General features: G+C 39.7%; 1 pseudogene; it reads left to right on the plus strand.

The window, feature by feature from the left end:
- Positions 1-2,850: 2,850 nt before the first annotated feature.
- On the plus strand, positions 2,851-10,172 carry LOC141492771 (alpha-enolase pseudogene; annotated as a pseudogene).
- The last annotated feature ends 1,943 nt before the right edge of the window (positions 10,173-12,115 follow it).

Genomic DNA, 12,115 nt, shown 5'->3' on the forward strand with positions numbered 1-12,115 from the left:
AAACAAATAATTACTGTAAACATCTTATGTGAAAGAGCTAACCTTAGGACTCAGATGCAGAATAGTTGTTGATTTGGGTCATTATCAACTGATTAAGCTTCCTTCATTGGGAATTTCCTATAGAAATGAACTCTCAGGTGAGGTTCACTTTTCCACTTGAAGGAAATGAGACAAACAGGATTAACTAATTTGTTCAGGGTCAGACAGCTAGTTAATATATGAGAGTGGATTTGAACTCAGGTTCCTCCTGACTCCAGGTCCAGCACTCTACCCACTGCATCACCCAAAAAGGCAAAGAGTTTACAACTCTTAAGGTAGATACAACATTGGACAGAGGGTTATCATCCAACTAGGGAAGTATGAAGTACCTGGGGAGGTCTAGCCTGGAAAAGGCAACTGCACATGTGAAGACAGTTGCACTTGTGACAGCTGTCCTTAAGTATCTAAAAGGTTAATCTGAAAGGGATTAAATTTAGACAACCAGAAGTAGTAGGTGGAAAATATAAAAGGAGGCAATTTAGGCCTGCGTGTCAAAAAAAAAAAATCTTCCATCCTAATATTTAGAGTTATCCAAAAATAGAACAGGCTGCCATAAGAGGGGGTGGGCTTCAAGTGGAGACCGAACAATCACTGCTCAGATGTGTTAGATTAAGGATTACTGGACTAGATTGCTGCCAAGGTTCCTTCTGACTCTCAAATTCTATGATTCTGTAGAAGAACTAAGAAGTTAGATGAAACTGGGTAGTTCAGGACTATCACCCACTCTGGCCTTGAAAAGAACATAGTCCTTATTAAGGAAGCTGGTTGGGCACAGCCAAGTGAAGGTTTTGGAGGTGCACAAAGAACCTATCAGCTCTTGGAAAGGGTAGCATCCTCCCTCAATCCCCCCACTCCCCCCACAAAACTGTCTTCCTTTAGTTAGTATTAAGGAATCAAATTCTTTTCCTGGAGACCCAAGAAAAGTTCCAGTTGGGTCTGGCTTCTGTTCAGCCTGGAGTAGCTTCTAATTTGTCCTGACTGTGATGATGTTACATAATGATATTACATAACCACATTACATAAATCACAGTCCTGCATATTGAAGGAGACCCTTGCTGCCTCCCTGCCTAGTCTGGCACTAGACGCCCAGAGAGAGGGTCAGGAAGTGCTGCTTGGCAAAGGAGTTGATCTTTCCCAGCCCTGAAGCTGACCTACGATGATTCTGGGCTTTAGGAAAGACTTCAAAAGGCCCTTGTGACTTCAGGTCAAGGCTCTCCTGTATCCTCAACCTTTCTTTCCTGTCCCCTAATTCCCACCCACAGCTCTCCCACTCTCCAAGGATTCCTATTGCCCATCTTTCTTCCCTAGCAACACTTTCTCTTTTTTTAAACAAATTCCTATATTGCCCATATCCAAATCTATATATTCTTCCCGTACTTTTTTTTTAGTTTTTTTTTGCAAGGTAAATGAGGTTAAGTGATTTGCCCAAGGTCATACAGCTAGGTATGAGGTTGGATTTGAACTCAGGTACTCCTGACTCCAGGGCTGGTGCTCTATCCACTGCACCACCTAGCTGCCCCACAACACTTTCTCTTAGGAAAGGTTTTGATCTTGGTCATTTCGACAATTAGAAGTGGAGTCATTCAAGGTAAGCTTAGGTTTCTCCTAAAGCTAAGGAATGTGTGGTATGGTGTGTGTGTGTACATATATACATACACATATATTTTTTAATTTTCCTTTGTATTATTATGAACCAGCAGTTTACATTCTAGTGAGAATTTAAAACTTCCAGATCTGCCCCAGTCCTTTCCTTTTGTCCTGCTCCCCTCCTTCTTTGCACCTGACTCCCAGCTTCTCACTCTCCAAGCCATGCTTAGCAGGACCCCCCCCCCCCACAGCAGTTTTCCCCCATTCACACACCCTGGTATATACTGCCTGCCCTGCCTCGCTCCACACACGAATGTTTCCCTTCACCCCACTCCAGGTTGATTTCCACCCCTGTACCTGATATCAGCTTCCCCTTCTTTGAGTTTAGTTTAAGGGTGTGGTCTCTCTTCTCTCCTTGAACTCTCTAGGATAGTCTAGAATGTTCCCCTTTCCTTCCTTGGAGAAGCCACCTGAGTCTCCATGCCTTTTTGACTAGTGAAGAGCTGGGAGACTAAATTCAGTAACTTTTCACTCTGTCCTAGTCTGTACACTGAATTCCTTCATGCCATAATAAAGAAAAGTTGCATAATTGAATGAAGTCTGAGTGTACTACTGAGGAATGAACCTAAAAGGGGGAAAAAAAACTAGAGGAAAAACCAGGAATCCCATAAACTCAGTTTTTGAAGGAGAAAAAAACCACTAAGGCTCCTTCGAAAGTTTTGAACTGATTTTCACGTTGCACAAGCAAGATGCCATGATGACTAAGCATGCAGAAACAGAATTTTTTGTATTAGTTAAATACAGCTTATAACAAAGTCAATCCAGGGCATATTTAATAGTATGCTACCTTTTTATTCAATAAATATTTATTAAGCTCCCAACCCTCTTTAGACATCAGGGAATATAATAACCAAATGAGGAGGTAGCTCCTTGATGAAGCAGATAGAGCATTAAAGATCTGACTTCAGATGGCTTATTAGTTCTATGACCCTAAGAAGTTCACCTGCCCTCTGTTTATCTCAGTTTCCTGGACAGTAAAATAGGGATAGAATTGGCACCTACCTCCCAACGTTGTAAGGAACAAAGGAGATCATATCTGTAAAGTTCTTAGCAGCTGGCACATAACAGTCCTATATACATGCTAGCTATTATTACTATCATTATGAAATAATGTAGAACATAAGATAATTTGAAGAGGGAGAGTATAACATGAGGAACTGGTGGGATAAGGGGAGACTTCATAGAGGAGGTAGCATGAGCTAAGCTTGAAGAAAGTCAAAGATTCTGAGAGATTAAATGAGGAAAGATTAATTCAAGGTTCAGGGAATGGGGCACAAGAATATATGGAACTAGGAGATAGAGTATGGGATCCAGGGAATGACTCATTGTTCATTTCAACTAGAACACAGAACTTGTGAAGATAAGGAGTGTGAAATAAGACTGATAGGCTCTTCTGCCTCTGTCCTATGAGCCCACTAGAGGAAGCCCCATTCTATTTTGAAGATTCAGGCAAGAGAGATCTTTGACTCCCGTGGAAACCCCACTGTTGAAGTTGATCTCTACACTGAGACAGGTCTCTTCTGAGCTGCTGTAACCAGTGATACTTCTACTGTCATCCATGAAGCCCTGGAACTCCAAGATAATAATAAGACCCACTATATGACGAAGATGGAAATATGTTTAACATAGTTATACATGTATAACATATATCATATTACTTACTGTCAAGGCAACTGGGGAGGGAAGGAAGGAAGGGTAAAAAATGAAGAACTCAAAACCTTACAAAAAATGAATGTTGAAAACCATCTTTTCATGTGGTTGGGAAAATAAATAAATTTATTAATTTTTTTTAAAAAGCAGTTGAGCACATCAATAAAGACTATTGCTCCAACCCTGGTTAACAAGAAACTGAATGTTGTGGAGCAGGAGAAGATTGACAAATTGTTGATAGAGATGGATGGCACTGAGGATAAATCTAAATTTGGTGCAAATGTTTTATTGGGACTATATCTGGTTGTTTGTAATATCTGAGCTGCTGAGAAAGGTATCTCCTTGTTCTGACCTTATTGCTGACCTTACAGTCATCCTGCCAGTTCCAGCCTTCATCGTGATTGATGGTGGCTCCCATGCTGGTAAACAAGCTGGCAATGCAGAAGTTCATGATCCTCCCTGTTGGAGCAGCAAACTTCAAGGAGGCAATGCACATTGGAGTTGAGGTCTATCACAATCTGAAGAATGTGCTTAAGCAGAAATATGTAGGGGATGAAGATGGCTTTGCTCCTAACATTCTGGAGAATAAAGAAACTTTGGAGCTGCTGAAGAATGCTGCTGGCATGGATGTTGCTGCCTCCAAATTCTTCCAATCTGGAAAATATGTCTTGGGCTTCAAATCTCCAGATGATCCCAACTACTTCATTTCCCTTGCTGAGCTTAGAGACCTCTACGAGACCATCAAGGAGTGAGTATGCATTGCTATCTATTGAAAATCCCTTTGACCAGGATGACTGGGAAACTTGGAAGAATTTCACTGGTGCTGCAGGCATCCAGATGGTAAGATCATCATGGTGACCAATCCCAAGTACATTGAAAAGATTGTAAGTGAGAAAGATTACAACTGCCTCCTCCTCAAAGTGAGTTTGGCTCCATAACTAAATCTCTCCAGCCATGCAAGCTGGCCCAGTCCATTGGTTAGGATGGTTTCTCATCATCTTGGGAAGACTGAAGATAACTTCATCACAGAGCTGTTCTGAGTCTCAGCCTGGGCAGATCAAGACTGGTGCCCCTGTCTATCTTAGTACCTGACCAAGTATAACCAGCTTCTCAGAACTGAGAAAGAACTGAGCAGCAAATCTAAATTTACTAGAAGGAACTTCAGAAACCCTCAGACCAAGTAAACTCCATGATCAGAGCTAGTTGGAGCCAGTCACCTCTGTGGAAGTCTGTCAGTGTCCAAAGAATGGGCAATATCTTGTAGTGGATCAGTTTTGTTTGGAGGGGCATGGCCACTGCTGTGTAACCTCTCCTTTCCACCTTTTTGTGCTTTTCTCATTGCTTCATTAGGACTGTCCTATCAGAGACTATAACCGATCATTTGTTCCTCTTTTGGAAGAGACCTGTTCTTACCCCTAGCCCCAGTGTTGATGTATGAAATCATACATTTGTGATGCAGTCCCGACAAGCCCACAGTCCAGATCCATAGTGGCTTCTTTGTGCAGAATAAAAATATTCAGTAATCAAAAAAGAGGACTGAAAAGGTAGACTGGTCAGATTATGGAGGTCCTTAAATTACAGACTAAAAGAGTTTATGTTTTATCCTGAAGGCAGTGGGAAGTCATTCAAGTTTTTGTGATCTCATTGAGTGACAAAGTTACACAAAAGACTTCATATGACATCCCCATAGGGCTCCTCCTTTATTTGGCACTTACACTCACAGGTTGTATACTTTGCTGGTAGATTGACACTTGACACTTTGAATTTCTCAAAGGACATTGTCCAAAAACCCCACCAATGGGCTTTCTAATAATAATCATCCAGGAGATATAATTAGCTATTAGCAAAGGCATCTACTCAAATAGCAAAGTAAGAAAAGTGGGATACAGAATGTTCTAATCCCTCATAAACCTGGAGTGCATTTACCCAATAAGACTCACACCATCTATAAAGAATCCATTAGTACTCAGAATACATAGTTAGACACATGCTAGCATAAACATAAAACAAAGACAACTCCTGGTAGTGGAAATACCTAGAAATCTTTTCCTCTCTTTGGAGAAGTTTGGTGCACCTCCCTTTGGGGGTGCAGTGTCTATGTTGGATTCCCAGGGTTAGCTACATTTTATGATTTTCTTCTCCTGCCAGAAGTCATTCTCCATGAAATTTCCTCCTGCTGATTACTATGCCTCTATAACTATGCTTGTCTAAAGTGTCTTGGGTCTTCTTCTTGCCGGATGCAGGGTCTCCAACTGTTCTAACCCACCATAGCTGATGAGAGCCAATCAGAGAAATTCTCTCTTCCCATTGCTGGGGTCTTCTTAGCCAGTTCAAGACTGAAATCTCTTCCTTTCTCCACTAACTGCTGTCATTCCTCTAGGGCTTGTCTGTTCAAAGCCCTTAAAGTTTTAGATAATGTGATTGTCCAACTAATCACTGTTAGGACTATCTAAACTTTTGCTTTGTGAAGATTTGGAGATCTTTTTCTTAGTTTTGTTGGTTTAACACCTCATGATTACATTCTGGGTTTTCTATTACATACACTGAAGTGTCCAGCCAAGTCACCCCCAAATCACTCTGGTAGTAAGGGGAAGAACTGGGATTTGAACCCAGGCTATCAGTCATATATCGCCTGCTTTTTTTCCCCAGCATACCATACTAACTGTCTTTTGACCCTTGCTTCTAGAAATGTTATTAAAACACCAATCAGGATATAACAGTTGGGAAAAAGTAGAAGCAGGTTGTTCAGATAGAGTTTGACTCCTTAAAGGTGAGGAATATGTCTTTTTTCTTATATATGAAGCCCAGTCCTTATGAAGCATAATATGTGGCATATAAGGAATAATATGTTCCCTCATAACCCTAGTGGAGACTTGATGATTCTGTTTCCATGCATACATATTGGAGAGGCCCTTTCCCCTAATTTGAAATATGCACAGGTATTCTATAACTATTTCCTGTTCATTTAGTTAAAAGTGATTAAAAAAAACTTTTAACTGACTGCTGAACTTGAACTAAATATGCATATAAAAGGATTAAATGAATGGAAGAACTCTCTCCCATGGTTTTCAAAAGAGGGAAAGAAATTTTGTAAGCCTCTGGATGGGGGAGCCCCTCCCCTACCATTACCCAAGTGACTATGAACCCTTCACGCTGCTAGGCTGCTAGTTGTGTCAATTCTTTCCTATCTTGGACAAATGATTATTAGAGACATAATGAATCAGATTATGACCTTATGAGCTTCAAATGTTTGGAGTAGTAGTCAGAGGTCCTAAGCAGAGTCAACCAGGAGCTGAACCACCAGACATTTAGAAAAACCAACCCAGCAATCCAAAGACAAAATTTTCTATAAGCAAGGAAACAACTCTTCTGTCAGCCATATCGTACCCAGAAATTAACTTGGGGAGGGAATATTTTATAACAACCACTTTATATTTCAATCCATGTTCCTAGGAACCAAGTGAGTACATGGGGGAAATTGTGCTCCATGTATTCTTTATGAGTTGTGTGTTGGGATTTTTTTGGGGGGAGGGGGATTTTTGTGCTTTGTTTTTTACTATATCTTCTCAGTAAATATCTCTTTGAAAAAGTTAATTGATGTTTAATTTGTTTAAGTGGTACTGAGGAGAAATCAACTTTTCAATTGGTTATATGATATTTAGGAAATGTTACCTGGCATAGTGATACTGAGGGGAACAAAATCCCCACATTTCTTCAAGATTATCCCTCCCCAGGCCAGTAGTCTTCTCTGACCATGGTGCTGTTCTTTTCTCTCTCTCTCTCTCTCTCTCCCCCTCCCCCTCCCTAGTCCTTCCTATGTTTTGTAACCTTTTAAATAAATTTTTGTTTTATTTCCACCCATGCTTTCCCAGTCTAAATAATGATTCCTCATAGGCAGAGCTGAATCCAAGTAGCCAGCAGCTACATTTTGGTAACCAAAGATGAGATTCTCTTGGCCCAGACTAGAACCTGGATTTTTAGAAAAGTAAGAAAATTACTGGACCTCTAGCCTTCCTTGTTTACCTTTTTCTGGAAAAAAAGGAAAAAGGTTGAGTTTGTGGGTTGTTAGCAAAGCTGAACCCACATGGCTTTTGGCATTAGCCTTGGTATGGGTCTGCCCTGTTTTCAGACTGCCCAGTTTTGGCAGTTCTGAGGTGTGTTTGGTTTATACCCCACTGTTACTGAGGGTTGTTAAGGAAGGAAGTTTGGCATATGCCCAATTGACATGTTTGCTTACCTATAAATTGATAAAATTTGGGGGGAAATCTGGTACCAATACTCCTTCCCTAGCTGTGTGCTTGCTCCTTGGAAGGAATTAGAGTTGACAAAAGTAAAACATCTGAGCTCCTGGAAATTATCCTTGGGTGGTACTCTTTCTGTCTTTCTTTTTGAAATTCTCTCTCTCATTCTCTGCGCCCCCCCCACCCTCTTTACAGGGAAGGGGGAAGGGAGAAGGAAAATCTTCCTTTTTACAATTTTGAAATTCAAATCTATGTCTCAGATGGGATGCATGCTTTGCTTCAGGAAGGTTTTTGCAAGGCAATGGGGTTGGTGGCTTGCCCAAGTCCACCCATCTGGGTAATTTTGGGGTGTCTGAGACCGAATTTGAACTCAGGTTCTTCTGACTCCAGGGCTGGTGCTCGATTCACTGTGCCACCTAGCCACCACTAATGTTAAATTGATATATATTGTCAATAATCTCACAAGGTCTTTTTTTGGTTAAGGAAGAAGGTTGTAATCTTTGTCTCAACATTTATCATCATATGTTTATGGAAAGGAATATATGTATGTATTTATCAGTTATGTGATATTCTTTTGTAACTTCAAAAAAATACTAACAGTGTTTGGTTCTTTTGTGAACATGTAAGCTATTTGAATACTGTAATGTTAAAGCCTGGAATTAACATGTGATTGTTTTGAAGGGGTGGTCTAATGGTTTTAAAGAATTCTGAAAGTAATTTGTATTATGAAGATGGCTAGTAGTTCAAAGTTTATAAAAATGTCTAGCTATATGTAAACTGGGACTAAACTGATTGTTTGCTTTGAGGGAAAAGAACTTATGTAACATGAGGAAGATAAAATAATGATGATAATTTGACATTTTCTCTTTGGTAATCTCTAGGCAATTGTTATGTGAGAAGTATGAAGATGGTGGGCAACCTTTTAGCCAGAAGATGTTTAGTTATTTTAAACCTAGTTAATAATTAAATGGGTTCATTGCAAAAAGTTGGTTTTATAAAAAATATGAATTAGGATTGTTTTTACATCTCAAAATCTATTTAGTGCATTTCATTTATAGCACTATCCTTAGCTACATGAGCAACAACTGAATTATGATCTTTTTCCTGGATCTCTCCAAATTACAGCCTGGCACACTCTCGGTTCTCCTCAGTGCTCAAGCCACCTGAAGTTCTGGTTATAAGTAATTGCTTTATTACAGCATATTGATCTGCCTGACATCAGGTATGATAAAATAGAAGAACAATATGCCAATGAAGCCATTTAGCCCTGAGGGGTTTGATATGCAGATGGAGTAAGTGACTTTTGAAAGAACAACTCCAGCCTCAGCTAGGATAGGATTCTTTTAAAACTTCCCTCACCTGGCCCATTGAAGAATATTGTCTGTATGACTTCATAAGGGAATATGTCCTCTTGTCCTTCTCTGCTCTATGACAGCAAATTGCCATGATCATTCCAGGTGCATCATAATTAAGTTTGAGAGTGAGCCAGTGGATCAGGATAATGCCTATTGGCATATTTAATGGCTTTAAAGGAGAGATCCATTCTTCAACTAGAATTTTTGTTCATTCTAATCATGGCCAAAGCTAAAAGAGAAAATTTTGTTGCAAATTACTTTTTGGACATGTGCAGCTTTAAAATGTTTTTTTCAGAACTTTTTTTTGCAACTTATGTGGTATCCATCAACAAATTTGGGTTATACTGGAACCCATGTTCTTATAAAAAGAGATTTTGATACTGACTTAGGATGATAAAGTATAATTCTTGTCCCTTATAGACCTTCTAGTTTTTTCCTAATTATTAGACCTCTGTCAAATAGCTATCTCTGTTACAATATTTCTGGTTTTTGCTTGCTCAATTTTTTTCATTGAGTTTTTGTTTCTTTGAGCTGTATTGCTCCAAGACCAGCCTCTGCAGAGGCCAGCCAACTCTACCAGCCAATCATTTCCTGGACCCTGCCTCAATGAAGCCCTAGCATCTCCAAATGGACTCTGAAAAGGCCCAGAAGATTCTGGTCCTAAAATGATTGGGGGAGAATGATGCAGGGGAAGATGAAGAGGAATTTGAATGTAACAGAAAGAATTTGGGAGGAGATGCAATTTGACTCTTGAGATTTAAATTGACTTGAAGTAGAAAATTATGATTGTAACAGAAATAATTGTAATCTTGTGTGGGGAACTTCCCCATTCTTAAAGTACCATTGTAAAATTTATATCCTGATCTCCTTGGGCTTTACCCTCTACCTAATTTGGGGTCGAGTATAGGGAAAGGGAGTTCACCTTTTGCCCTCTGGATGAGAGGCAAGACATGAAGACCTGAGCTGGACTCTGGTTCAGGGCCAGCAGTCTTCTCTGACCATGGCCCAGTCAAGGCTCCTTGGCTGTTCTTTTATCTCTCTCTTTCTCTCTCCCTAGCCCTTCCTATATCTTGTAACCTTTTAAATAAATTTTTGTTTTATTTCAAAAAAAAAAAATTATCACTCCCCAGAACCTTGCAGGGAGGAGCAATAGCAGCATTCTGGGGATCTGACCTTTCTGTTAAGAAGTTAGGAGAATGAATCCCAGAATTTCTATATACCACACTTGGGTCCTCCATAGTCACACATTGATTATATAGGAAGAAGGTCTCAGGCAGCAGTGAAAAGTGTACATTGTAGTTTCAAGAACATAAAAGAAACAGCTGGGACAAGCTGAGTTCCTTAAGTAATTTTGGTAGCCTTATGGAAAAATGGTAAGAAGATAGACACAGGAGATGAGGAGATCAATTAATAGTTTATTACAAATGTTCAGGCAATGAAAACTGAGGTGGTGGCTTTATGGATGAAGAAGGCAATTAATGACTCAGTAGATAGAGCACTGACAGGGAGTCAAGAAGACCTGAATTCTAATTCAACCTCAGATACTTCCTACATTTGTGTTTCTGGTAAGTCACTTAACTTCTGATTGCCTGGCAAAATGAATCAAGTGAAGAAGAAAATGGTGAACCCCTCCAAAATCTTTGTCAAGAAAACCCCAAATGAAAACATGAAGGGTCTGACACTATTAAAATGCTCAAATAGTATGGATAAAGCAAAGGGTTTAGAAGTTATGGAGAAAGAATTGACAAGTCTTGGAAAAAATCACTTCCCCCTCTAACTTCTCTATTCTTTTTTTTTATTTTTGCATGGCAATGGGGTGAAGTGACTTGCCCAAGATCATATAGCTAAATAAGTATTAAGAGTAGAATGACAAACCTTGGAAAAACTCAGCCCCCCCCAACTTCTCTATTCTTTTTTTTTGCAAGGAAATGGGGTTCAGTGACTTGCCCAAGTTCACTTAGTCTGAGGTCAAATTTGAACTCAGGTCCTCCTGATTCCAGGGTTGGTGTTCTATCCACTTAGCCATCTAGCTGCCCCTAAACTTCTCTATTCATTTGAGGATGTCATTCTCTATTCCTCATTCTCCCTCACACACACATATACACCCCATACCCATCCAATCAGTTGCCAAAACTCTTCCTTTTCCAAACTATCTTACTCGGTGCCAAAATAATGTTCCTGAATTACAGACCTGATCATACCATTCCCCTACCCAAGAATTAAAAATGCCTCTCCATTACCTCAAGGATAAATGGCAAGCTTCTCTACTTGGCACTTAAAGCCCCAAGCAATCTGGCTCCAACCTACCTTTCCAGACTCTTTTCACACTCCTCCCCTTCACATTGCTGTATTCTTGCCAGACTAGCTACTTACTATTCTCAGAATTTGGCATCACTAAATTTCTCATGTCTGTGCCTTTGCAGAGGTTGTTCCCCACTCCTAAAATGTTCTCCCTACTCATCTTCATCTTTTCAAGGCTGACCTTGGGGACCATGTCCTACAAGAGCTCTTGGCCATTAGGTCTCAGTGCTCTCAACTTTAAGTCACCTAGTATTTGATTATCTAAGCACATATTATATCTCCCTGTAGAATATAAGCTCCCTGAAGGCAGGGACTCTGTTGTTATTGTTTTGTTTCTATTTCCGTTGCACTTACTCACTGCCTTATGCTTAGAATGTAGTTAATGTTTTTTGAATTTAATTAAATATAAGAGAGATTGGTAGGTAGAGAGAGACTGAAAAGACAAGCAGAGAGGGATTGAAAGAAGGAAAGAGAGTTAATGTTAATTTAATTAACTAATGAGTTAATGTTGACTCTCAGGTAATTGGAATGGTAGTGCTCTGGTGGAATTAGAATAGAGGAGGGAAAAATGATCTATTCCATTTTGGACATAGTGATCTAAAGGTTGCAGAGAGAGTATCAGGGTGATGATGTCCAATAGGCAGTCTGCAATTCAGGAACTGCATGATTTAGGTATTTAGATTTAAGTGGCAAGACATATTTTTGTCTTTTACATAGTCATATATCCATGGTATATGGTGAATAAATTTATTCAAGTGAATTCTTTTTATATAGTTAAACTCTGCGTTTGTGAGGTCACCCGTGAGATGGGGTGACCTTCCTTTGCCCTATCCCGCTACCTTATAGTATGTCTATATCTGAAACATAGTAACATTTAATAAA

The sequence above is a fragment of the Macrotis lagotis genome, chromosome 7 (assembly GCF_037893015.1).
Source record: "Macrotis lagotis isolate mMagLag1 chromosome 7, bilby.v1.9.chrom.fasta, whole genome shotgun sequence".
NCBI classification, from domain to species: Eukaryota; Metazoa; Chordata; class Mammalia; order Peramelemorphia; family Peramelidae; genus Macrotis; species Macrotis lagotis.